The sequence below is a fragment of the Hevea brasiliensis genome, chromosome 7 (genome assembly GCF_030052815.1).
Source record: "Hevea brasiliensis isolate MT/VB/25A 57/8 chromosome 7, ASM3005281v1, whole genome shotgun sequence".
Lineage (NCBI taxonomy): Eukaryota > Viridiplantae > Streptophyta > Magnoliopsida > Malpighiales > Euphorbiaceae > Hevea > Hevea brasiliensis.
The window spans coordinates 13,331,174-13,358,351 of record NC_079499.1 but is presented as its reverse complement, the minus strand read 5'-3'; the positions used below and the strand labels follow the sequence as shown (position 1 = coordinate 13,358,351).

The window sequence follows — 27,178 nt, the reverse complement described above, 5'->3', positions numbered from 1 at the left end:
AATTAAACCCTTAAAAATTTCAGACTCAATTGAGTCCCTCAAGTTCTTAAATGGACCAAAGAAGCCCAAAGTTAACACACATTTAACTTCTGTTAACTTCTAGGATGTGGGCTTGTCTATCTAATCTGGAAGCCTAACTCATATTCTCTACGACCATTGCCAAAATTTGTAACTCCACTCTCGTCTTTCTACTGAGGAGGAGATTAACATAAGGAAAGGTTCATGGAATGTGAAGAGGACGCCACACTTATTGAGTAAACTGCCATCCATGATGAAGGACGTTGGAACACTGCTGCTCGCTGCGCAAGTGACCAACCTCTACCAGTTCAACCCAAAGCTTGGAGTACTTACTACACCATTATGACACTTCACTGCTACTTTACTTATTACTTTCATAATATTTACTCATATAAGATTTATTAATGCATCATGATCATGTTACTATTGGCCCTTGTGAACTCCATCTTGTCCAAGCCTTCTCCAATACTATACCAATGCAAGAAAACTTTTTTGTGGAACATGGCAGTGAATTGTGAAAGATAATAAGTTATTTAGAATATGACAGAAAATAGTGCATAACAAAGGCAGGAATTTTGTTATTAGTTTGTTAGCTATTACGGTCGGTGGTTAGCTCAATAGTTGATGTGGCATTTAGCTATTCGTTATTACATTGACTCTTTCATCACTTATATAAATTCTTGTACTAGAGAAATAAAGATTCATTCAGTTCATTTCCTATTCTTTGTTAAATTCTCATACATTTCTCATGGTATCAAAGCGATGAACCTGTGTGCCAATGGTGGTTATTTTCTCTAATTCCTTGCTTAGCTAGAAGTTTAGATCTAGTTTATTCTCTACATTCTACCTTCTTGAAGGTTGATCTAAGTAACTAGTAGCAATGATGACTGAGTTTGGAGACAAGACGAAGTGAAGATGTGTTTTCGCTATAAGCCTCATGGTTTTGTCCCATAGGTAGAATGGAGAACTTCCCAGGATGTCACTCATTCTAGGATTTCTCTCAAGCGAGCACGCTTAACCTTGGAGTTCTTCCAACTCTCCAAGCTATTCCACCAAAAGGTGCCTCTAATGATTAGTTCATCCATTTTATATATCATTACCTTGTCCTCCCATTCCGATGTGGGACATGTTTTCTTATCTTTCAAAGGAGCTTTATGCCACGTCCAGCCTAAGCCAGGCTCAAAAATTTGGACCATTTCTCGATTTGTGCGTGTCATCCTTGCGCAGGGGCCATGCTAATCTTGTGACACCCCTCATCCGTCTACAGTGCAACCGAGCAAGGCATGTCACACAGAGTGTCAAAGCACCTTATCTTGTCTTATTCCATATTTAAAATCAATTTATTAATTCTTAATATATTTATTAAAAGTCACTAAGTGAAATTTTTTCCATTTATGTCATTTATTGAAATTTTATTTAATTCGGAGTTTCCGCAAATTTTATAGAAAATCCGACAGAGTGCCCGCTATAATTTAGAAAAACAGTTCTTCTGAACCTGAAAAAGAACACTCCTAATATATTTTTCAAGTCCACAACTCCAAATAATCATCAACAAATTCTCAATCGTCTCAATTTTTCAACAGAATTCCACAATTTCATTTTTATTCAGTTCATGTCACATTCAAGCTCAAATTTAATAAGAAATACTCAAATTTTATTAATCAACAAAAATTTACAAAATATTTACATCAACAAATAATTAAAAAAGTTTACAATGTACATAAATTCATAATTTACAAATCAAAACTAATATCTACTACAAAATGCAAATACAAAATCCAAAAAGGAACCTAAGGGTTCTACCAATGATGCACTGCAGATGAGAGGTGACTCTGACTCTATACAAATCGGGACTCTCTCCTAGTCTGGGGTCTGCTGGGATCTCTCTCTGTAACTCATGTACTTACGCGTGGCAAAAGCAACGCGCTAAGCAATACTGCTTAGTGGTGCCAATAATAAATAAAAATAAACTAAAATAATTAAATATGCAGAATTTATGTTATGATTATGTGCAGACTGAAATTTTAGGTAACTATTAATATTATTATTAATTTAATACTTCTATGTTTATTATTTCATAATAATTTATTAAGGCTTAATGTAATTACCCAAGTAACCTATACAATTTTTCGGACTGGATAAACGGATAAATTGGCATTGAGTACCAAGTACCTTGGGTCATCACACCATAAGTCACAAAGTGTCTTCAGGTGTGCAACAGAACAACTAATAAGCTGTAGTAATCATCGGGCACAAGGCCCAGTAAATCAAGAATATCAAACTGGCTATAAGCCATCATATCACAAAATGGCCACAAGAGCCATAAATTATAGAATGGCATAATGTCATATGCAGTACTGCTATCAAAACCCTATTGGCATGCCAACCTATCCAAACCAATCATTCTAGGCATACTAGGGCATTTTATACAGTTAATTATTTAATTACTTATATTTTTGGTTTAGAGCTCACTGTTCACTTAACTATTCCCACACAAATGTTGACTTTTTAATACCTAATAGATTTGTTAAGTCTAAGTTCACCAAGATACCACATTTTAAACTTTATTTTTGTTGGCATTAGTTCCCAAACTCAATTCATAACCTTTTGAGTGTTATTTCAAATTTTCAGATTTTAAGGTCCATGTTTACTGTTCTATTGGACCTTGCTACAATGAAAATTTGACCTAACTTTCTTCATGAGAGTTGTTCCTTTATATCTCTAGTTTAATTTTCTTTTTGAATCACTCCATTTGGAGTTTTGTAGCTCTAGTTATGGCTTAAATACCACAACTAGTCAGATTGCCAATTCCCAGAATTTCTGGGCACCAATTTGGTTCTGGCAGTTTTGATGTCTGACTTTTGTGGATAATTATGTTAGGTTATGATCAAAATTTGGGTTGGTATTCTTCATGAAAGTTATTCTAAATTGTGTAAGATTTACATTGATATAAAATTCAGGTCAATTAGACATTTCTACACTGAGTTATGACCATTTGAATAAATATTGTTTATTTGGTCATTTTCCAGGGACAGCTTGTGTGTTACCTAGATTGAGGCAATTTTTAGGTTAACTTAGATTGGTTTTCTGGGTAGGATTCCTTCACAAAAAATGTTGCATTATGTGTCTAATTTAACCTTCAATTGGCCTTGCACCAATTGGAGTTCTACAAATTCAGTTATTACCGTCCAACCACACTGGACTCAAGTCCAGTGATTCTGGCACCTTAAGGGTAGTATACCAAATCAACTCCAATGCCCTAATTCACTTCAATTATGGTTAAGTCTTACTAAATGGTCACTAATTTACCATTAAAATGTTCATGCACTGTCACAAGAATTAAACCCTAATTTTTCATAAAACCTGAGTCCCTAATTTCTCAAATATTGCATTATACATACAACTAAAGTTTTTAATTCACTTATATATATCAAGGGACATCCCTACATCATTTTAAGTCCATTAAAAGCCATCAAACTCAAGGAAGTTCATGGCTGCCGAAATTTAAAGAAAACCTAACATGTATAATTTGCTTCAATTTTTTTTTCAACTTATTACTTAATTTATTGTTTTAATAAGAAAAAAAGATGTAAGAGAGAAAAATAAGGCACTAACCTCACTTAAGAGCTTTTCAAGAGCTCTAATTCTTCCCCTTTTCCTTTTCTTTTTGCTGCCTAGGGGTTATAAAAGGTGCAAGGAAGAGTTTTAGTGAAGGGAGTGAGTGGATTTATGGTGAAATTAAGTGGGAATCAAGCTTGGGATGAAGGCTTCAATGGAGGTTTCTAGGGAGAGAGAGGATCGGCTGATGTATGGGGAAGAAGAAGCAGATTTTTGTTTTTCATTTTTGTCTCATTTATCTCTTTTTAATTGGGTTTATAAGTGTTTGTTGTAATATGATTGGTGGAAGGCTTTTAATTACACCATGCTTACTTAAGCATGATGTAATAATTAAACTTTCTTTTATTTTTTTTCTTTCTTTTTTATTTCTACTCATTTTTAAATAAATTTTTAGCAATATTTATTCATATTTTATGTTATATAATTTATTTACTTAATTAGACAAGTTAGTCAAAAATCATCTTTAAAGGTGAATGACCAAAATGCTCTCCGTTTGGCTTAACGGACTGAAATTGTCTGTACCAATTGATAAAATTTTCTAAGCATTTTCTTGGCATTCTAATGCCATTGAAACCTCGATGACTCTTCTCTGGAGTCCCTAAAATTATTTCATAGAATTTTCCTCGGGTTTAGGGCTACTAGCTGTCTTTACAATAACTTCTCGTTGAGCCCGGCTTAGGCTGGACGTGGCATAAAGCTCCTTTGAAAGACAAGGAAACATGTCCCACATCGGAGTGAGAGGACAAGGTAATGATATATAAAATGGAAGAACTAATCACTAGAGACGCATTTTGGTGGAATGACCTGGAGAGTTGAAAAAACTCCAGGGTTAAGCGTGCTTGCTTGAGAGAAATCCTAAGATGGGTGACCTCCTGGGAAGTTCTCTATTCCACCTATGGGACAAAACTATGAGGCTTACGGCCAAAGTGGACAATTTTTCTAGTGGTTGCAGCCTGACCATTATAATTGGTATCAAAGTCGGACACTCCCTCAGTACGGTGTGAGAGTGAGGACGCTCGAAGCTTAAGGGGTTGAGGAGCCCAGTTTAGGCTAGACATGGCGTAAAGCTCCTTTGAAAGACAAGGAAACATGTCCCACATCGGAATGGGAGGACACGGTAATGATATATAAAATGGGGGAACTAATCACTAGAGGTGCCTTTTGGTGGAATGGCCTGGAGAGTTGGAAAAACTCTAAGGTTAAGCGTGCTCGCTTGAGAGAAATCCTAGGATGGGTGACCTCCTAGGAAGTTCTCCATTCTACCTATGGGACAAAACCATGAGGCTTACGGCCAAAACAGACAATTCTTCTAGTGGTTAGAGCCTGACCGTTACATGATACTAGTGAGTGCTCAACTTAATGGCATAAATTATCTGACTTAGAGTCGATCGATGTTAATTGCTTTACAATCCAAAGACAAACTTGGTTTTATCAATGGCGAAGTAGTGAAACCTATAGAAAACTCGCCAAACTTTGTGAAGTGGAAGCGAGTTTATTGCATGGTCATTTCTTAGATCATTAATGCTATTTCTAAAGAACTGGTAGAAGCCTCTTTTATGTAACAACTGTGAAGCAGTTATGGGATGAATTGTAGCAAAGATTTGGTGAGAGCAATGGTCCACTACTCTACCTCAAAAGGGAAATAAGTGCTTTCACACAAGGTAATATACCACTTATGGTTTACTTCACTAAACTCAAAAGGTTATGGGATGAAATGGCATGCTTGAAAACTTTCCCTATTTGTACATGTGGTGGATGTACCTTTGATCTCCTGAAGGCTATTGTTGAATTGGAAAATGATGATGAGCTAATGCAATTCTTAATGGGACTGGGAGATAATTATGATCATGTTCGTAATCAAGTGTTAGTAACAGATCCTTTGCCTAGCATTAGTAAGGCATACTCAATGCCTCTATAGATTGAAAAACAAAGGCAAGTTTATAGTGATAGAGTGGAAATTAAAAACCAAGCAGTAATGATGGCAAAGGGAAGTTCTAGCAAGAAGGAGGCAAGAAGGGAAAGTTTAAGAAAGATGATGGAATTAAGAAAGAAAACTGATATTGTGACTATTGCAACAAAACTAGTCATGTGAAAGACATGTGTTTCAAATTACATAGTTATCTTGAGTGGTTTCAAGAAATGAAAAAGAAGAAAAATAAGTCTCAGGCATGTGTAGCTCAATCCCAAGACTCTCCATTGGATGATGGCAATAATCCACAAACAAATAATATTAACTCTAGTTGAAGTGCAAACTTTGCAATCATGGTGCAGCAAGAAATTGTGAAATACATGACGAAAGGCAAGTCTACGGCTAAGGCAAATCATGCAAACTTTTTAGGTTTTATAGGTAATAGTAATTTTAATTGTATTGCAAATACAAGAAGAGACTCTTGGATAATTGACACAGGAGCAATATCACATAAGATAAGTAATTTGAATTCTTTCATTACCCACTGAAAATTAACCACTACCTCACTAGTTTATCTTCCCGATGGTACAATTAAAAATGTCTATCATATGGGTACTATTTGTTTATATCCCAATACAACTCATTGATGTACTACATATCTCTTCTTTTAAACATAACCTATTATCCATCAGTCAACTAGCTTCTTTATTAAACATTTGTGTGATTTTCCACCCTAACCATTGTTTTTTGTAGGACCTATCGACTAAGGATATGACACCCCTTACCCGTCTACAGTGTAGCCGAGCAAGATATGCCACACAGTGTGCCGGAGCAACAAATCATATTTCAATTCAATTTACCCTTTTTACTTATTTATTTACAATTTTTTATTAATCTGAATTTTTCACAAATTTTATAGAAAATCTGACAGAGTGCCGGTTGTAAATTGGAAAAACAGTTGTTCTGAATCTGTTAAAAACACTTCCAATATAATCATAATTTCAATCTCAGTCAACCACCAACATATTTTCAATAATTTCTCAAATCATTTCTGTATCTCAAAATTCAATTCATTTCATATCACACTCAATTCAATGAGAAATGCTCACATTTATTACTGAACATAGTTCATAGATAATTACATCAAAAGCATAATTACATGAGTTTATAATATTCATTACAGAAGTTTACAAAATACAAAATATCAAAATACCAAAAGTGGCCTAATATCCTACCAAATACACTGGAAATGTGAGGTGACTCTAGACTCCGTGTGCAGATCTGAAAGCTCACCCTGTATGAGATCTGCTGGACTCCCCAGCTATGTCTCCAGTACCTGCGCATGGCAAAAGCAACGCGCTAAATAATTCTGCTTAGTGGTGACAATATAAAATAAAATAACTAAAATAATAAAAATATGCAGAATGTATGTTTACATTTTTGGTAGACTTAATTTCTAACATTTATTGCAGTATTATTCGATTAAAATTTTATAAGATTCATTATCATTACCCAAGTAACCCTTACTAGTCGACTGGACTGGATAAACGGGTAAACTGGCACTGGGTACTAAGTACCTCAGACCATCACACCATCGGTCACATTGTGTCTCTGTTGCAAATGTAAGCGGCTAATAAGCTGTAATAATCATCAGGGATAAGATTCAAGTATAAATACTCAATTAACATAGCCAAAGGCTATTTTATCACAGAATGGCACGTGAGGCCATAAAACACAGAATGGCATGAAGCCATATGTAGTACTGTTAACAGAATCCTATTGGCATGCCAACCTATCTAAACCAATCTTGCTAGGTGTACTAGGGCATGTTACACTTTTAAATTGTACAATTTTTGAAATTTAAGTTTAGATGTTACTATTCATTTCATTAGTCAACTAAAATGTTGACTTTTGCATAGACAATAGGTACATTGGTTTTAATACTCCCAACATACCATATTTTGCATTCTAAAATTAATGGTATTGGTTGCCAATACCATTTCTAAGCTTAATGTTAATTATTTAAAATTTTCAGATTTCAAGTTTTGTATTTACTGTTCCATTAGTCATTTTTGTAGTGGGAATTTGGCAAAGTTGTCAACATGAAAGTTGTTCCTTATTGTGTCTAGTTATATTTCCTTTTTTGAATCACTCCATTTGGAGTTTTTTAGCTCAAGTTATGGCCTAAATACCATAACTGGCCGGATTGCCAACTTCCTAGATTTTCTGGACTAACCAAATCGACAGTGTTTGGGGCAATGATTGCAGGTTACCTTTTGAATATGTTATGATCAAATTTTGGGTTAGGTTTCTTCATGAAAGTTGTAGGTCTATGTCTCAGCTATTTTCTGGTAAAATTTCAGGTCAATTGGACCTTTCTACACTAAGTTATGACTAAATGAATAAACACTATCTATTTAGTCATTTTGCCCAGGCAGAATGCAGGTCACTCGGATTAGGGCAATCTTTAGGTCAACTTGGTTTGGTTTCTGGGCATGGTTTCTTCACCAAAGTTGTGCCATTATGTGTTTAATTTCATGTCCAATTGGCCTTGCACTAATTGAACCTCTACAACTCCAGTTATTGTTGCCCAAACCTGCTGGACTCATGTCCAGTCCTGCAGGTCACCAAGGACAGCCACACCAACTTCAATTCCCACTATACCAACCACTTCATTTCTTATTCATACATAACCAAATGGTCACTAATTGACCATTAAAACCTACTTTCACCATGACATGATCAAAGTCTCAATTTCATCCCAAACCCTAACTCAATTATCTCAAACCATGCATTTTAACTTGCATTTCATTACTCCACTTAAGAGATTAATACTAAGGGCAGCCATACTACCATTTTAGCTCCATGAAAATCATCAAAACCTTACCACATCCAAGGCTACTGAAAATGTGGGATGGGCATACACATGGTATTCATTAAATTTCTTGGTAAATTTACACTCATTCACACTCCTTCAACATAAATTGAAAGAGAAAAGCAAGCTAAGTCACTAACCTTTAATGGAGTAATCTCAAACTTGTAAAAGTTCCTCCTTTCTACTTCTTTTTGTTATCTTTAGCTTGCCCAAGGTGTAGTGAATTTTTTTTTGTGAAGACAATTATAGCTTTTATGGTGAAAAGCTTGAAATACTCAAGTTTGAAAGAAAAAAAAATGGTGGAATGCTTAGGAAGAGGTTTCAGCTGCCATGGAAGGAAGAGAAAGATGAAGTGATTTTTCTGTCTTCCTTATCCCTTATAAAATGCTTACTCAATTTTGATTGGTGGAAGAATTTTTAATGAGGTCATGCTTTTGTCATTATTTGTCTTTTATTTCATTTTACTTCATTTTTTTTTCTTACTTAATTTTAATAAATTTTTCATCAATGTTTGTTCATGTTTTATGTCATATAATTCACTTACTTAAATGGACAAGTTGGTAAAAAATCATCTCTGAAGACAAAATGACCAAAATGCCCTCCGTTTGGCTTAACGAGCTAAAATTGTGTGTACCGATTGATTAAATTTTCATTGCGTTTTCTTAACATTTTATTGTCATTGGAACCCCAATAATCCTTCCCTGAGGTCCCAAAAATTATTTCATGAAGTTTTCCCCAGGTCTAGGGTTGCTAATGGCCTTCACCGTCACTTCTCCTTCGGGTTACTCATCACTAGGGTTTCGGCTCGTTTAACCTTAGTGTATTTCATTCCTAAAAATTTTTCTTGATTTTTATGAGCATTATTTGGTTTATTTATAACTCCTCACTCTAGTCTATTTATAATTTCAAACATTCTAGCTGCCTAGACTGACATTGGTCGCCTAAACAGTAGACTGTATGGACTAACTAAAGTGAGGATATTACAACTCTTCCCCTCTAATAAAAATTTCGTCCTCGAAATTTACCTGATACAAACAGTTGAGGAAACTGTTGCCTCATTATCTCTTCACTTTCCCAAGTTGCCTCTTCGGTATTATGGTGCCTCCAAATTACCTTTACTAGTGGAATTTGTTTATTTCTCAGTTCCTTCACTTCCCGAGCCAAGATCCGTATGGGTTCTTCTGCATATGTCAAGTCCGGTTGGATTTCAATCTCTTCCATGGAGATGACATGTGAAAGATCTGAGCGATATCTTCTTAACATAGAAACATGGAATACATTATGGATCTTATCCAGTTCTGGTGGTAAAGCTAGCCGATAGGCCACTGGTCCCACACGTTCAATGAATTCATATGGGCCAATGAACCTAGGGCTTAACTTACCCTTTCTTCCAAACTGCAGTACTTTCTTCCACGGTAAGACTTTGAGAAACACTTTATCGCCAACTGCATACTCTATCTCTTTTCTTTTTAAGTCAGCATAAGATTTCTGTCTATCTGAGGCAACCTTCAAATTTGCTTTGATTATTTTCACTTTCTCCTCAGTCTGTTTCACCAGGTCTGGTCCTACCAGCTTATCTTCACCCAATTCAGTCCAACATACTGGGGTTCTACACTTCCTTCCATATAGTGCTTCATACGGGGCCATTTGAATGCTAGCTTGGTAGCTATTATTATATGCAAATTTTGCCAGTGGGAGATATCTATCCCAACTCCCCTCAAACTCATTGACACAACTCCTCATCATATCCTCCAGGATCTATTACATAATTCACATTGTTACTATCATTTCAATTTGTAAATTGTGAAAATTCAATTAGGTTCTAGGTTTACCTGGATTACTCGTTCTGACTGTCCATCCGTCTGAGAATGAAAGGCCGTGCTAAAATGGAGTTGTGTGCCCAAGGCTTCTTGCAACTCTTTCCAGAATCTCGATGTAAACCTTGGGTCTCGATCAGAGATGATGGAAAGTGGGATTCCATGCAGTCTAACTATCTCACTGATATACAATTCTGCTAGTTTCTCCAGTTAGTAATCAGTCCGAACTGGCAGAAAATATGCTGACTTCGTCAATCTATCCACTATCACCCACACTGCATCATGCTTCCTTTGGGTGAGAGGTAGACCACTAAAAAATCCATAGTGGCCTGGTCCCATTTCCATTCAGGTATGCTTATATGCTGTAGCAATCCTGATGGAATTTGATGTTCTGCATTAACTTGCTGACATGTCAAACACTTAGTCACATAGTCAGCTATATCATTCTTCATACCAAGCCACTAATAATGAGGCTTCAAATCATTATATATTTTTGTGCTTCTCGGGTGCATAGCATAAACACTAGTGTGTGCTTCTTTCAGAATACTAGTCTTCAGCTCCTTATCATCTGGTACACACACTCATCCTCTGTAGTACAGACACCCATCTGCTTTCACCTCATAATCAGTTTCCTTTTCCTTTGAAATTTTGCCCACAATAGCCATTAATTTTTCATGTGCCTTCTGCCCATCTTGTATCAATTGTAGTAGGTATGGCCTCACTTGTAACTCAGCCAAAATAGCTCCATCTTGAGCTAAGGACAGATGGGCATTTAGTGATCTTAAAGCTGTGATGGATTTTCTACTCAAGGCATCAGCAACTACATTTGCCTTCCCAGGATGGTAATCTATCACACAATCATAGTCCTTTAGGAACTCAATCCATCGCCTCTGTCTAAGATTGAGCTCCTTCTAGGTTGGCAAATATTTTAGACTCTTGTGGTCTGTATAGATGTAGCATTTTTCACTATATAAATAATGCCTCCATATCTTCAGTGCGAAGATAATTGCTGCTAACTCCAAATCATGAGTAGGGTAGTTCTGTTCATGTGGCCTTAACTGCCTGGAAGCATAGGCAATCACTTTCCCCTCTTGCATTAATACACACCCTAACCCATTATGTGAGGCATCACTGTAGACCACAAAGTCTTTCCCGACACTGGCTGTGTTAACACTGGTGCTTCTGTCAACATAGCCTTTAGCCTCTCAAATCTGGCTTGGCACTTATCATTCCAGCCAAATTTCACATTCTTGTGCAACAACTTGGTCATTGGAGTAGCTATAAGAGAGAACCCCTTCACAAATCTTCTATAATACCCAGCTAGCCCCAAGAAACTTCTGACCTCAGTTGTATTTCTGGGAGGCTTCCATTCCATCACTGCTTCTATCTTTTTGGGATCCACTCTAATCCCCTCAGCTGATACTATGTGTCCAAGAAAGGAGATTTCACTCATCCAGAAGTCACACTTGGACAACTTAGCATATAGCTTCTTTTCTAGCAGGGTTTGCAGAACAATCCTCAAATGTTCATCATGTTCTTCCCTGATCTTGGAATACACCAGAATATCATCAATAAAGACCACTACAAACCGATCTAAATATGGATGAAAGATACGGTTCATAAGGTCCATAAATCCTGCTGGTGCATTTGTTAACCCAAACGGCATCACTAGAAATTCATAATGCCCATACCGGGTTCTGAATGCAGTTTTTGACACATCTGCATCCTTTACCCTGAACTGATGATACCCTGATCTGAGATCAATTTTTGAAAATACACCGGCTCCCTTCAACTGATCAAACAGATCATCAATGCTGGGTAACGGATATTTATTCTTCACAGTTACTTTGTTCAACTGCCGGTAATCAATACACAATCTCAAGGTTCCATCGTTCTTCTTCACAAACACTACTGGAGCTCCCCATGTTGACACACTAGGGCGTATAAACCCCTTATCAAGCAACTCTTGTAATTGAATTTTCAACTCTCTCAATTCAGTGGGTGCCATCCTATAAGAAGCAATAGAAATTGGTGTTGTACCTAGCATTATCTCAATAGCAAACTCGACTTCCCTTTCTGGTGGTAAACCAGGCAATTCTTCAGGAAACACATCTAGAAAGTCTCTTACTGTGGGTATATCACACAAATTCGGCTTAGCCTGCTTAGTATCAACCACATGTGCTAGGTAAGCTTCACAGCCTTTTCTCATCAATCTTCTTGCAACTGTGGCTGAGATAACATTGGACAGGAAATCTATGCTTTCACCCACAACAATAATCTCATTACCCTCAGAAGTTTTCAGAGAAATCCTCTTCAGTTTGCAATCAACTATTGCCTGATGACGTGATAACCAGTCCATTCCCAAAATCACGTCAAACTCGTGGAAGGGCAATTCAATTAGGTCTGCCGAGAATTCATACTCTTGAATCCTCAACAGGTAATCTTTGTACACTTTATTCATTACCACACTGTGGCCTAGTGGATTTGTGATCAGAATATCTTGATCACTCTCCTCTACTGAAACTCCTTTCTCTAGGGGTAGTTTGATGCAGATGTATGAATGAGTGGATCATGGTTCCACCAATGCATGCATAGAAGTGTTGTAGAGAGAGAATGTACCCCTGATGATGTCCAGGGCATTTTGCTCCTCTTGAGCTCTGATGGCATAGGCCCCGGCAGGTACTCTGGCCTCTGGCCTCTCAACTTATTCAGATGCAGGCCTCAGTGATGGACCATCTACCTCAGATTTACTGGGCTTCCTACCCCTTTGTGGTGCAGGAGCAGGTCTGTCAGCTTGTGTTGGAGCAGCTGTAGTAGTCCTCTTCGGACAATTCTTGATCTGATGTTCTATAGATCCACACTGTAAGCATGCACCAGTCACTCGCCAATAGTCCCTCTTGTGCCACTTCTAGCAGTATGGACAGACAGAAGATGCTGGGGATGGTCCCCTGAACACCGTCCCTAGAGAGCTTCCCACTGATAGTGTGGACTGGCCTCTCCTAGGTGTGAACTATGGTCTGGGCCCCTGGGACTGACCCTGACCTTGTAGTTGTCCTGAACCCTGAGTAGGAGGACCTTTACTCTTCTTACTGGGAGTAGAAAATAAACTAGATTGACCTAGACCCCTCTTTTGCTGTCTTTCCCTTCTAGTTTGCTCATTTATTCAGACCCTTTCTACTTTCGATGCAGCATCTACTAATTTGGCAAAATCTGTGATCTCCAATGCTGTTATCATGACTTTGATATTGTTATTGAGCCCTTCTTCAAACCTTCTGCACCTCTCTGCCTCTGTAGGGACTATCTCCCTCCCATACCGGCTCAGTCTGACAAATTCTCGCTCATACTCTACCACTGATAGTTGCCTCTGTCTCAGACTGATAAATTTTCTTCTTCTCTCTTCTAAATACACCTTACTGACATACTTCTTCCTGAACTCTGTTAGGAACCCAGGTAATTTGATCTGGTTGCACCTCACTGGTTACTGTGTCCCACCACTGGTATGCATCATCTTAAAGTAGGGACACAACACCCTCCAGATTCTGCTCGGGGGTGCAATGAAGCTGTTTCAGCACTCTGATTGTTCTATCCAACCAGTTTTCCGCTGTCATAGGGTCATCATCCTTCTTTTCGAAGAAATCCACAGCCTCATGTTTTCGCAGTTTCTCTAAATGGGACTTCTGTGGTGCTGGTGGAGGTTGTGGCTGTGGTTATGGTGGTGGAATTGCCCCCATCATTTGCCGATAAAACTTGGTCATTTGTTGAAATAGTGCAAACTGAGTTTGGGTAGGTGCCTCAGCTGCTGGTGGAGCAGATTCTCCCTTACCCCCAGATTCAGCCCTTGGTGGAGCACGACTCTCCACCTCTTCATCAACTGCTCTTTGAGAAGCAGGATCCATATCCTAATCAAAATAAGAAAACAAACAGATCTGCATCAGTGTCACCTCAACACTTACAAATGCAATGCAATGGTATGCACTCTATCTAGGTTCAGAAACGCCCAAACCGATGCTCTGATATCACTAAATGTGACACTGCTTACCCGTCTATAGTGTAGCCGAGTAAGATATGCCACACAGTGTGCCGAAGCACCAAATCATATTTCAATTCAATTTACCCTTTTTACTTATTTATTTACAATTTTTTATTAATATAAAATTTTTACAAATTTTATAGAAAATCTGGCAGAGTGATGGCTGTAAATTGGAAAAACAGTTCTTTTAAATCTGTTAAAAACACTTCCAATATAATCATAATTTCAATCTCAGTCAACCATCAACATATTTTCAACAATTTCTCAAATCACTTCAGTATCTCAAAATTCAATTCATTTCATATCACACTCAATTCAATGAGAAATGCTCACATTTATTACTGAACATAGTTCATAGATAATTACATCAAAAGCATAATTACATGAGTTTATAATATTCATTACAGAAGTTTACAAAATACCAAAAGTGGCCTAATGTCCTGCCAAATACACTGCAAATGTGAGGTAACTCTGGACTCCGTGTGCAGATCTGAAAGCTCACCCTGTATGAGGTCTGCTGGACTCCCCAGCTATATCTTCAGTACCTATGCGTGGCAAAAGCGACGCGCTAAATAATTCTGCTTAGTGGTGACAATATAAAATAAAATAACTAAAATAATATAAATATGCAGAATATATATTTACATTTTTGGTAGACTTAATTTCTGACATTTATTGCAGTATTATTCGATTAAAATTTTATAAGATTCATTATCATTATCCAAGTAACCCCTACTAGTCGATTGGACTGAATAAATGGGTAAACTGGCACTGGGTACTAAGTACCTCGGACCATCACACTATCGGTCACATTGTGTCTCCCGGTGCGCAACAAAATAGCTAATAAGCTGTAATAATCATCAGGGATAAGATTCAAGTATAAATACTCAATTAACATAGCCAAAGGCTATTTTATTACAGAATGGCACGTGAGGCCATAAAACACAGAATGGCATGAAGCCATATGCAGTACTACTAACAGAACCCTATTGGCATGCCAACCTATCCAAACCAATCTTACTAGGTGTTCTAAGGCATGTCACACTTTTAAATTGTACAATTCTTGAAGTTTAAGTTTAGATGTTTCTATTTATTTCATTAGTCAATTAAAATGTTGACTTTTGTATAGACAATAGGTACATTGGTTTTAATACTCCCAACATACCACATTCTGCATTTTAAAATTGTTGGTATTGGTTGCTAATACCATTTCTAAGCTTAATGTTAATTATTTAAAATTTTCAGATTTCAAGCTTTGTATTTACTATTCCATTAGTCATTTTTACAGTGGGAATTTGGCAAAGTTGTCAACAGGAAAGTTGTTCCTTATTGTGTCTAGTTACATTTCCTTTTTTGAATCACTGTATTTGGAGTTTTGTAGCTGAAGTTATTGCCTAAACACCATAACTGGCCGGATTGCCAACTTCCCAGATTTTCTGGACTGACCAAATCTATAGTGTTTGGGGCAGTGGCTGCAGGTCACCTTTTGAACATGTTATGGTCAAAATTTGGGTTAGGTTTCTTCATGAAAGTTGTAGGTATATGTCTCAAATATTTTTTGGTAAAATTTCAGGTCAATTGGACCTTTCTACACTGAGTTATGACCAAATGAATAAACATTGTTCATTTGGTTATTTTGCCCAAGCAGAATGCAGGTTACCCAGATTAGGGCAATCTTTAGGTCAACTTGGTTTGGTTTTCTGGGCATGGTTTCTTCACCAAAGTTGTGCCATTATGTGTCTAATTTCATATCCAATTTGCCTTGCACTAATTGAACCTCTACAACTCCAGTTATTGCTGCCCAAACCTGCTGGACTCATGCCCAGTCCTGCAGGTCACCAAGGACAGCCTCACCAACTTCAATTCCCACTAAACCAACCACTTCATTTCTTATTCATACATAACCAAATGGTCACTAATTGACCATTAAAACCTACTTTCACCATTACATGATCAAAGTCTCAATTTCATCCCAAACCCTAACTCAACTATCTCAAACCATGCATTTTAACTTGCATTTCATTACTCCACTTAAGAGATTAATACTAAGGGTAGCCATACTACCATTTTAGCTCCATGAAATCATCAAAACCTTACCACATCCAAGGCTGCCAAAAATGTGGGATGGGCATACACATGGTATTTATTAAATTTCTTGGTAAATTTACACTCATTCACACTCCTTCAACATAAATTGAAAGAGAAAAGCAAGTTAAGTCAGTAACCTTTAATGGAGTAATCTCAAACTTGTAAAAGTTTCTCCTTTCTACTTCTTTTTGTTATTTTAGCTTGCCCAAGGTGTAGTGAATTTTTTTTGTGAAGACAAATATAGCTTTTATGGTGAAAAGCTTGAAATACTCAAGTTTGAAAGAAAAAAAAAATGGTGGAATGCTTAGGAAGAGGTTTCGGCTGCCATGGAAGGAAGAGGAAGATGAAGTGATTTTTTTGTCTTCCTTATCCCTTATAAAATGTTTACTCAATTTTGATTGGTGGAAGAATTTTTAATGAGGTCATGCTTATGTCATTATTTGTCTTTTATTTCATTTTACTTCATTTTTTTTCTTACTTCTTTTACTTATTTTTAATAAATTTTTCATCAATGTTTGTTCATGTTTTATGTCATATAATTCACTTATTTAAATGGACAAGTTGGTCAAAAATCATCTCTGAAAATGACCAAAATGCCCTCCGTTTGGCTTAACGAGCTAAAATTGTGTGTACTAATTGATTAAATTTTTCTTGTATTTTCTTAACATTTTATTGTCATTAGAACCCCAATAATCCTTCCCTGAGGTCTCAAAAATTATTTCATGAAGTTTTCCCCGGGTCTAGGGTTGCTAACGGCCTTCACCGTCACTTCCCTTTCGGGTTACTCATCACTAGGGTTTTGGCTCGTTTAACCTTAGTGTATTTTGTTCCTAAAAATTTTTCTTGATTTTTATGAGCATTATTTGGTTTATTTATAACTCCTCACTCTTGTCTATTTATAATTTCAAACATTCTAGCTGCCCAGACTGACATTGGTCGCCTAAACAGTAGACTGTATGGACTAGCTAAAGTGAGGATATTATAAAGGATATGCTTGTTGTTGGGCAAATACAAAGAGGTTTGTATAGGTTAGATAAAAACTCCTTCAATACTGATTTTTGTACCACCCAATCCACTAGTTATCTTACATGTAATAATGCAACCTGTAACACCTCTTGTACTTCTATGACGGAAATAAAATAAAGATGATGCTGATGGTTTTCTAATTTGACACTATAAGTTGGGTCATGTCCTATAAGAAGTTGTCATTCATATTCCATAAATTAAACTAAAACCACCCTGTACATTTTGTGATATCTGCCAGATTTCAAAACAATAATAAGTACCATTTCCTATTAGCCAAACCCACTCCAATTCTTCCTTCCAACCTATTCACATTGATCTCTGGATTGAGCTTATTCCATCATTACTGCTAGTTATATGCTCACCATTATCGATGATTATAGTTGATCTACTTGGACATTCCTTCTTCACGATAAAACACAGACCCATCAATACCTTGTCATTTTTTCTCAAACCTAATACAATTCCAAAGTGCAAACAATTTGGAGTGACAACAGCACATAATTTATAAATTCAAGTTATCAAAATTTGTTCTAATCTCAAGGAATTGTTCATCAATGATCTTGTGTATATTCTCTTTAACAGAATGGCATTATTGAAGGCAAACATAAACATCTCCTACTCGTGCTCTTATATTTCAATCCAAACTACCATTAATGTTCTAGAGGTAATAATTTGTTATAGCAACCTACATTATCAATCGTGTTCCATCATGAATTTTTGGTTGGAAGACATCATATGAAATCCCTAATGATAAAGCACCACACTACTCTACAATGAGAGTTTTTGGTTCTCTTTGCTATGTAACAAATCTTTCTCCCAAAAAAACCAAGTTTGATCAATGGGCTCATCATTGCATTTTTTTTGGGATATCCTCCAGGATATAAAGCTTATAAGCTATATAATTTGGACACTCAATCCATTTGTATTTCTCGTGATGTTATATTTCATGAAAATGTTTTTCCCTATTGAAATTTGCCTTGCCAATCTATTCCAAATTTTGTATTACCCTATCCATCTTAGATCATTCTTTTATGCCACCCTCTGATAATTAGCCCAACCCTCATTTTCAATTTCCAAATCCACATAGTCAAATTCCAAACCCAACCTCATATTCACAAACAGCCCTCAAACGCATTATACTCTTTACCCATACAAAGAAGTACTAGACCTACATCCTGGCCCACTTGGTTATGTGACTTCATTGCAACTGTCCAACCTATTGAATTGTTTGCATCCCCTACTTTAGTCACTACCGAGGTTAATATGGTTCTTGCATATGACAAAGGTATTTTTTGTCCTCCCTTTGACTTTCATTATCTTTATTTTGCTCCTAGTTATCTAAATTTTATTGCTAATGTGTCTAAAATTCCTGAGCCATCCTCTTATTTTCAAGCTAAGAAAGATCCTAATTGGGTCATTGCCATGAATAAAGAATTGAAAGCACCAAAAGAAAACAAAACATGGGAACTCACAGATTTGCCTCTACACAAAAATGCCATCTATTCAAAATGGGTTTACAAAGTAAAATATCATCTAGACGGGACTATTGATTGTTATAAAGCCAGAATTATGGCTAAAGGATACAGCTAGCTTTTGGGTATTGATTTTACTGCTTCTTTTTCTTCGGTTGCTAAAATAGTTACGGTTCGATTGCTGCTCGCTATTGCTATAGCTTGTAACTGGGCAATTCATCAATTAGACAAACAACGCATATCTTCATGGATATATTGATGAAGAACTCTACATGCAGCCACTGGAGGGATACTTTACTGCGAAACCTTGGCAAGTTTGCTAGTTAACTAAATGCTTATGTGCATTAAAGTAAGCGAGATGATAATGGAACAGGGAACTTACTTCCAAGTTACATCATTATGGATTCAAACAAGCGGCACAATAATTGCCCCTTTGTTAAAGGTCCTCATAATGATTTTCTTGCCTTACTTGTTTATGTGGATGACGTATTGACTACTAGTGTCCACAAAGGTGATATTACAAAAGTTAAAGAGTTTCTTCATTGTATGTTTACAATTAAAAATATGGGCCATGCTTAATATTTTTTGGGTGTTGAAATTGCTAGATCCTCATCTGGTCTTTTTCTCGACCGACGCAAATATATGCTAGATATTCTCAAGGATGCAGCTCTCCTTGATGCTAAACCTGCTGACTATCCCATGACTAAGGGCCTCAAACTTGATAATGATACTGGCATGTTACTTTTCGTTCTAGAGAGATATTGATGAATGGTGGGGCGATTACTTTATCTCTGCTTAACTAATCTGGATATTACCTATGTTGTTAAATGCCTCAATCAGTTTCTTCATGCTCTAAGACAACCAAACTGGGATGTTGCCATCCATTTGCTTTGCTATCTTAAAGGTACACCTAACAAAGGTCTTTTCTTCCCTACTCATAATGATCTTTAGTTGACAGCCTTCTCTGATTCTTATTGGGCGCCATGTCATATCTCCCAAAAATCACCCACTAGATATTGTATCTTTCTTGGTTTCTCCTTATTATCATGGAAGTAGAAAAAATAAAATATTAGTAGTCAATCCTTTATCGAGGTTGAGTACCGCAGCTTGGCCTCCATGGTGTGCAAATTACAATGGCTCTCATACTTACTTTGGGAGTTTCAAGTTCCTCTTTCTTTGCTAATTCCATTAAACTATGACAATAAGGCAGCGATTCACATTCCAGAAAATCCTATGTTCCATGAGCGAACAAAGCATTTGGACATCGACTATCATCTTGTTTGCTAGCAAGTTCTCACTGGGTTTTTTTAGACTTCTCATGTCTCATCTAAATAATAGCTCACAAATCTATTTACAAAACCTTTAACCTCCCTGATTTTTTATTGCTTTCTTTCCAAGATGAGATTGGTTAATCTCAACCCTTCTTCATCTTGAGGTGGGAATGATAGATATAAGTTATTTAGAATATGGCAGAAAATAGAGCATAACAAAGGTGGGAATTTTGTTATTAATTTGTTAGCTATTATGGTAAAAGGTTAGCTTATTAGTTGATGTGGCATTTAGTTATTGGTTGTTATATTGACTCTTTCATGTATATAAGTTTTTATATTAGAGAAATAAAGATTCATTCAATTCATTTCCTACTCTTAGTTAAATTCTAATACTTTTCTCAAACTGTTCACTAGCCCTTATGAAAATCTCTTGGACTGATGTGAAGTTGCCAATAAAAGTGGAGCCTATCTTCAAGCCCGCTAGAGGGATGTCATGAACAGTGGATTTGACATTGATGTGGGGATTCATTCAGCGAAGTAGGATGAGTTCTTATTTTGGACATTGATTATCTGCTCATCAACTTCCTATGTGTTCATCTTGCATGAAACATTGCTAATGCTGTGAGATATCTACCATGGCAATGATCAACAGCACACATCATGTTCTTGGCATTCCATATTTGTTGTGTGAGTTTTAGTATGGTGAGTACATGATATTGCTTTGATCTATGGGATGTGAGAGGTGCAAAAAAAACTGTGAAAATTTAAAGTCGAGGAAATGGAATGAGGTTCAACCTCTCATTTGATCACATTTTCACATCTAAGGCCCATTGTGACGTTCAAATTATCGATGTGGGTAGTCTCCATCACCAACTTCGCCATTAGTGAAACCACAATGATAACCATTATTGTGGTAACCACCATGTGGTCCATCATTTCCATGCCTTTTAGAGGACTTAGTAACATCTCCATCTTCAAGGGCACTTTAACTAGTAGATCATCCATATTGTTGAATGGCATCTCCATCTCATGCATATAAATTTTTATTGTTCTTATTCTCTTTTAATATAGAGATGCTAATTTAATGGTGGTTAATGTCGACTCACATGACCCAAATTTGGTTCAATTTGCATGATTTTTAATACTTTCAGTCGTTATATATTAATGTTAAAAACTTAAGGGACCCAATTGAGCCAAAACTTTCTTTAAGGACTTAATTGTAATTTTGAGTATACTTCAGGGGCTAATTTGAACCTTTGGCCAATTACAGATGAACTGTTCCTGTCACACCCTACTCCTTCATAAGGCATAACATGATCCCGTAGTACACTAAACGAATTACCGTATTTCGCCTACCAGTAACCCATTAAATATACTGCAAGGGATTTTAAAATAATTTCTATTCATTTTAAGCTAGTGGGTAAATTTTTTTCACAAATATTAAAAACTTTTAATTGACATTAAGTAACAAATCAAATTTTTGGATATTTAAAACTATCGCAATTTTTACAAAAATTGCGGCAGAGTACCGGCTGTATTTTGATAAAACAGTTCTTCAAAACCTGAAAAGAAATACACTTCCAATATTTTTACTCAACCATAGCTCCAATACAAATCCATTTCATCTCACAATCTCATACAAGAAGCTCAACTGAAAATCAATCGCAATTCGAAGCATCTCATTTTAAAAAAAGAATAATTTCTCATTCACAAAATACCAAAATTTAATTATTTATATTAATTACAAAACTCATATATAAATTTGAATATTACAATAATTTGCATTTTAATTATATACCAAAAATAATATTATAAAAGTTCTTGTACAACTGCTCAAATAATTTACATAAATATAATTACATACATACATCAAAATCTAATGTAAAACGGTATACCTGTAATATACCCGAAGCTAATCCCAATGAGTCTTCAAGGTGCAGCTACCGGAAATCTCACTCAGCTGCTCTATCTTTACTTTCACCTGCGACAGCATATAAAACTATTATTGAGTGGTGAACTCAGTGATGCACAATCATAATTTAAAACATAATATACAATGTCTTACCAAAATTTTAGCGAAGAATTTGGAAATCTTGAAATTCAATCAAAATTTCAAAAATCAAAATATTCGTTGCCAATAAAATAAATTATTTTTTAAAATGACTTTGCTCAAGAATTTCAATTTATCAAATCATAACTGAACATTTAAAGTAATTCCAGTAATTTATGGAAATAAATCTTAATTCCAATAAAATCAATTATGCATAAATCACAATTCTTACTATTCAAAACACATTCTTTATCTCATTAACTATGCAAGATTAATCCGTAAGGGCCATTTTCGGGGCGATTCTAACTCCCTTCGGTCGGGGAGGTCGAATCATCGTGCACAGTACACAACACAATAATGAAAATTCCGAAAGGGCCAATAAAAAACTTAGATCTAACCTCTAATAAGAGGAGAATCTAAGCCTGTGCACATACCATGGTATTCAAAACAAAACAAAGCTAACTCCATTGTCTCCTCAACAAATGAGAGAGACGGTTAATAACCTAGTCAAGCATTTATGGTGAGATATAAAATAATATCATAAATCTCTTTGTCCTTTTTGTGAGCATAAATCATAATACAATTCCATTCAAAGTTAATTCCAATATTTAATAATTTTTTTTATGCCCATCACAATTTAAAACATAAAGTTGTATTTTTTAATGCAAATCCCATTTCAATCACAAATTTCCGAAACTGAACTCATTCAATCCATATCTAAAATAAAATCATAACTGAACCATTTTCCCAAAGCTAAACTCATTTATACTATAACAAATTTTCAATAATGATTGAAATAAATTTGATGCTGAATAACATAATAAATAAAGAACATAAAGTCATTTACTCTAATAAGATATGCCAAACATTAGCAATTTAAAACTAGTTGTGCACAAACCTCTCTGTTAACTAGTTTACTCCAAATTTCTATTTTTCCTTGAAGATCCCTTTCCAGTCTCTTTTTCAATTGAAACACACAGTTTACAGTATTTCAGTACTATATCTCATAATAAATCCATTAATTTATTTCATGCCTACTTAGTTGTAGCCTTAAATTAGCTTAAATTGGTATCCTTTGAATTTTGCATTTTGGGTCACTATTCATTACACTATTCAAGTGAAAATATTGACTTTTTCCTACTAAATAGGTTTATTAATTCTAATTGCATTCACATACCACATTTTGAGTCATGTTTTTGTTGGCATTGATTGCCAAATTCAATTCAAAGTCTATTAGGGTTAAATTTCAAAATTTCAGTTTTGGGTTACTTATTTTTACTGTTCCATTGGTCTGCCTACAATGGGAATTTGGCCAACTTTTCTTCATCAAAGTTGTTCCTTAATATCTTATCTTTAATTTCCTTTTTGAATCACTCTATTTGGAGTTTTGTAGCTCAAGTTATGCCTATTTTTCTAAGGCTGGTCGGATTAGTATCTACCTAAAATTTTGGGCAGGTTTTTGGTTCTGGCAGTTTTGGGCAACCAACCTTGGGTGGCAAAATGAATTAGTTATGGGCAGAATTTATGTAACACCCCTATATTCTGTAGTGTGTTCTACTGTTTTGGTGGCCGGTGTCTGTCCGGACAGTTAGAATGCCTGGAATTATACTTAAATATTAGTGTATTTGAATAGTACTAGTCACGGACCAAGAGTAGTACTATTCATAACTCAGAGGTTCGGGGTGTTACAGAGAAAGAGGGAAATTCAGTAGATCAGAGTTTTAGTAGTCTTACTGGAAAGAGAAAAAACTTTGGGGGACAAAGCAGGGGTGGTAAAAAGTCTCGTAAGGGAAAATTTTCGGGATAGAGACCTCCTCTATCTGGTCAGCAGACTACCAGAAGTTCCTACCCTCCCCGTCCATGTGAAACTTGTGGTAGAAATCATTGTGGGGTATGCTACAAGGCCATAGGAGCCTATTGTAACTGTGGGGGCACGAGACACTTTGCTAAAAACTGCACCAGTACCCGTAGAGTTGGGCCACCTTCTACTACTACAAAAGGGTCAGTTCAGAATCCTGTCACCAGAGGTTCACAACCAGTTAGTAGAGGTAGAGGCAGGGGTAGAGGTAGTCCATCAGGCAGCCAAGGCACAGTGAATCAGTCAAAGCAAGGTAGTGCTCCAGCCAGAGTCTGCACAATGAGACAGAGAGAAGAGGCTAAAACATCTGATATTGTGGCTGGTACCTTATCAACTTTTAATCAGGATGTGTTTGTGTTATTTAATCTGGGTTCTACCCACTCCTATGTGAGTGCAAGCATCATTGATTGCATTGCTGTTCCGTGTACGAAAATGGACTTTAAGGTGCTAGTAATAAGTCCGCTAGGATAAGAGGTCAGCGTCAATAGAATGTATAGGGATTGTCCTTTGGTGATCCAAGGACATACTTTTCTGTCTGATCTCATTGAAATGCCCTTCAGAGATTATGATATCATCTTGGGCATACATTGGTTAGCCAGGCATCACGCCATGATTGACTGTAGACTGAAGATAGTCACTTTTAGTCTCCCTCAGTACAGTGATGTGGTAATACACAGGGAGAGGCAACTATTGTAGTCAAACATCATTTTGGCTACACTAGCTAGAAAAATGATCAGAAAAGGGTGTGAAGCATACGTGGCTCATGTGGTAGACACCCATGTGGGGAGTCCAGCATTGAAGGACATCCCTATAGTATGTGACTTTCCAGATGTGTTTCCTGATGAGTTGCCAAGATTACCTTCAGAAAGAGAAGTGCAGTTTGAGATTGATGTTATGCCTGGTGTAGATCCAATCTCCATAACACCATATAGAATGGCACCAGCAAAATTGAAGGAGTTGAAGGTACAGTTGCAAGAACTACTTGAAAAAGGCTTCATTCACCCTAGTGTGTCACCTTGAGGAGCGCCAGTACTGTTTGTTAAGAAGAAAGATGGCACTCTCCGCTTATGTATTGACTATCGGCAGTTGAATAAGGTGACAATAAAGAACAAATATCCATTGCCTCGCATTGATGACCTGTTTGATCAATTGAAGGGTGCAACTGTGTTCTCCAAAATTGATTTGAGATCTAGTTATTATCAGTTGAAGGTGTACGAGAAGAGCATCCAAAAACTACTTTCAGAACTCGATATGGTCATTATGAGTTTCTGGTAATGCCATTCGGGTTAATTAATGCTCCAGCTGCTTTTATGGATCTGATGAATACTATCTTCAAACCATACCTTGACCAATTTGTGGTTGTGTTTATTGATGATATTTTGATATATTCGAGGAATGTAGAGGAGCATGATAGACATCTGCGAATTGTATTATAAACCTTAAGGGGGAAACAGCTATATGCCAAATTGTTGAATTATGAATTTTGGTTAAAGGAAATCTCTTTCTTGGGACATATTGTGTCAGCTGAAGGGATCAAGGTAGATTCCAGCAAGGTAGAAGCTATCCTTAATTGGAAGCCACCCAAGAATATCACAGAAATTCGTAGTTTTTTGGGTTTAGCTAGATACTACCGCCGATTTGTGAAAGGGTTCTCTATGTTGGCTTCTCTACTGACCAAGCTGCTTCAGAAAGATGTGAAATTTCAGTAGATGGATAAATGCCAGTAGAGTTTTAATGAGTTGAAAAGGTGTTTGACTAAAGCTCCAGTCCTTACTTTACCTACACCGGGTAAAGAATACACATTTATAGTGATGCTTCTCACAATGGGTTAGGCTGTGTACTGATGCAAGATCGAAATGTCATTGCATATGCATCACGCCAGCTGAAACCACATGAGAGGAACTATCCGACACATGACTTAGAGCTAGCAGCTATTGTTTTTGCTCTGAAGATCTGGAGACATTACTTATATGGGGAGAAGTGTTATATCTACGTAGATCACAAGAGCTTGAAGTATTTAGGCACTCAGAAAGAATTGAAATTGAGACAAAGGAGATTGTTAGAACTAATTAAAGACTATGATTGCTTAATAGACTATTAGCCAGGGAAAGCAAATGTGGTGGCTGATGCCTTAAGTCGTAAGACTATGGCAAGTTTTAGAGTTTCTCCTTTGTCCATGGTACATGAGTTGAAAACACAGCATGCCAGTTTGGAGATTGATAATGAGGGAAAGATAGTAGTTGCATGGCATGTACAGCCAGTGTTGATTGATCAGATTAGAATGGCTGCTCAGAATGATGAAAAATATCAGAAGCTACTGAAAGAAGTCCAATAGGGCAAGAAACCTGAATTCTCTGTGAGAGATAATGGTTTATTGCTACATCAAGGTAGAATGTGCGTTCCTAATGATGTTGACTTGAAACAGATCATTATGAAGGAAGTACAGGAGTCTCCTTTTGCTATGCACCCTGGTGGCACTAAGATGTACAGAGGATTAAAAGAGCATTACTGGTGGATGGGTATAAAAAGAGATGTAGCTGATTTTGTCTCTGGAATGCCTAACTTGTCAATAAGTGAAGGCAGAATAACAAGTACCAGCTGATTTGTTACATCCATTGCCAATACTAGAGTGGAAATGGGAACGGATAACTATAGATTTTGTTATGGGACTTCCGAGGACACAGAATAGCCATGATGCAGTATGGGTTATAGTTGACAGACTGACCAAGTCTGCTCACTTTCTGCCAGTCTGGATGGACTATAGCCTGGAAAGATTGGCCAGATTGTACATAGATGAAATTGTAAGATTGCATGGAGTGCCAGTATCGATTATATCTGACAGAGATCCTAGGTTCACTTTTAGATTCTGGGGTAGTCTTCAGAGAGCCCTAGGAACTAGATTGAACTTCAGCACAGCATTCCACCCACAGACAGATGGCCAGTCTGAGAGGGTAATTCAGATCTCAAAGGATATGCTACGAGCTTGTGTGATTGACTTTGAAGGTAGTTAGGATACACACTTACCTTTGATTGAGTTTACTTATAACAACAGCTACCAATCAAGCATTGGGATGCCTCCATATGAAGCTTTATATGGAAGAAAGTGCAAAACTCCCCTATGTTGGGATAAAGTAGGTGAGAGAAAA

At 36.6% G+C, this 27,178-nt stretch overlaps 2 pseudogenes; both read right to left on the bottom strand.

Moving 5' to 3' along the window:
* Positions 1 to 419: 419 nt before the first annotated feature.
* Positions 420 to 21,150, bottom strand: LOC131181335 (uncharacterized; annotated as a pseudogene).
* On the bottom strand, positions 1,200 to 1,373 carry LOC131181849 (U6 spliceosomal RNA; annotated as a pseudogene).
* Positions 21,151 to 27,178: the final 6,028 nt, after the last annotated feature.